Here is a 2,051-nt window from a genome sequence, read left to right on the forward strand (position 1 = left end):
GAGAGCACGCATGTACATGTGGACCATTACAGATGCTGAGCAGATACAAAAACTCTCTTCTCCTCACAGCGATTGTTACTGTGGCTGAGATACACTGTTCAGCAACACATCTGGGGAATTTCTCTTTTTTCCTTCTAATAAAGAACAAAAACACACCTTTATGTAAAGGATGGAAGAAAACCCTTTTTGCATTAATTGCTTATCTGATTCAGGGTTTGAGGAGCATGGCCCAACTCACACTCACACTCACAGCCAATTTAGAATTGAAAATTAAAAACAAACAAACAATTGGACAAGTGTGAGTTTGACTAGCGCCAAATTGTGATGGCTAGATGACTGGGATCAGAGGATCTCCGAAACTGCAGCTCTTGTGGAGTGTTCCCAGCCTGCAGTGGTCCAAAGAAGGAACAGTGAACCAGAGACATGGTCATGGGTGCCAAAGGTCACTGATGCATGTGGGAATAACAGCTGGCCCTTTTCTCGTGAATCACGTTTTCTTTTACATCATATGAATCGCCTTGTCACGTCGGGGTACGCCGGGAAGTTTTGTAAATGGACCCAAAAGCAGACACTGAAGCGAGGAACTGCAGTTTAAACCAAAAGTGAGCCTTTTATTGTGGCTGGTGAGCAACAAACTGAGGGCAAAACAGGAGCGACAACTAAACAGAAACCTAAACTGGAAAAACAACGAGACCTAGAGGGACAACAGACGACCTGACAATGAACAAAGGAAGACAGAGAGAGGATTTAAATACACACAGGAGGTGATCAGGGGAAGTGGAAACACATGGGGAAACAGCTGACTAGATTGAACATAATGACGCCAAAGGGGGAGGGAAACTAAACACAATGCCAAAGACACACAGGACTCTTTCAAAATAAACCAGGAAAAACTGAGAAAATAACAATAATCAAACAATAAAACTAAAACACACAAAACACTGGATCTTAGTTGTCAGGGTCCTGGGTCTGGGCGGCCCAGGATCCCTGGGCAGTCATGGACTGGTGACATATGTATTTTTGGTGTTGCTGCTGCTCTTTCTCCGTGCGTGTGTGTGTGTGTGTGTGTGTGTATGAACACTGGTTTGCAGGCGCCTTTGGGCCTGGTGGGTGTGGCCCTGCTGGGGGACTGGCCACACCCGAAGCCACGCACCTGCGGCTGATCAGGCCTCGTCGGGGGAGCTACTTAAGAGAGTCTTGGAGCTCCCACCGGCGCGGGATCATTGCATGAGTCTCCACGTTAGTCATCCAGTTGAACTGAGTTAGTGCATGCCTGCCATTGTTTAGTGTCCTGACAGCTGCCGCTATTGTTTCCCGCAGGAGGAGCGTGGAAGGCCTGAAGAGCAGCGAGCACCGGGAGTGCAGACACGAGAGCAGAGAGCACCAGGAGGACACGACACGGGAGTCTGGGGAGAACACGGGGATTTATTGTTGTTTTGTACCACACTGTAAATAAACGCACTGTTCGCACACAGAGCACCGCGCCTGGGTCCTCCTTCCCTACACCCCCCACGGTCTGCCATGGCAAACCGTGACATTAGTAATGTGACACGCCTGGTGGGTCACCTAACTGGGGAATACCTGGCATTGAGTTGCACCATCGGGTCCCTACAGAGGTCTATAGTGACCCCATTATCTTTAATATTCATTTATTCATACATTTTCCACTTCTGTTTTTATAGTCCATGCAAACTGTACATTCATATGTAGTTAAAATGATAACAGTTTTTATTAAGCCTAATTAAGACAATAGTGGATTTCTCACAGGTTACTTCATCAACACCGACAAAATAGTAAGATAGCCATGACTAGATTAGTTCGTTTCAGAGACCCTCGTTGCTAACCGAGAGTTTTGGTGAAGAAAGAAAGAAACAAGACCTATGAACTTCTTTTTTATCCCTGCAAAAACTCAAATAATCATCTGCTTTTTGTTTCTTTAGTCAGTGCGTATAAACTTTATCTCTGTGAGAAGGTTCCTTCTCTTTTACTGATTTCAGGGCACAGCAGTTCTCTTTACTTGGGGCCGGAAGAGGAGGTTGACTTAGACGCAA

The 2,051-nt window shown here is 46.0% G+C and overlaps 1 long non-coding RNA gene across 1 annotated transcript; it reads left to right on the forward strand.

The window, feature by feature from the left end:
- The first annotated feature begins 1,089 nt into the window (after positions 1 to 1,089).
- Positions 1,090 to 1,476, forward strand: LOC146366325 (uncharacterized). The gene is made up of 2 exons (XR_014798525.1): positions 1,090 to 1,239; positions 1,321 to 1,476. It is a non-coding gene; the product is annotated as an uncharacterized LOC146366325 (long non-coding RNA).
- The last annotated feature ends 575 nt before the right edge of the window (positions 1,477 to 2,051 follow it).

Source organism: Perissodus microlepis, chromosome 19 (genome assembly GCF_051167445.1).
Source record: "Perissodus microlepis isolate ML-2025 ecotype Zambia chromosome 19, ASM5116744v1, whole genome shotgun sequence".
Classification (NCBI taxonomy): Eukaryota; Metazoa; Chordata; class Actinopteri; order Cichliformes; family Cichlidae; genus Perissodus; species Perissodus microlepis.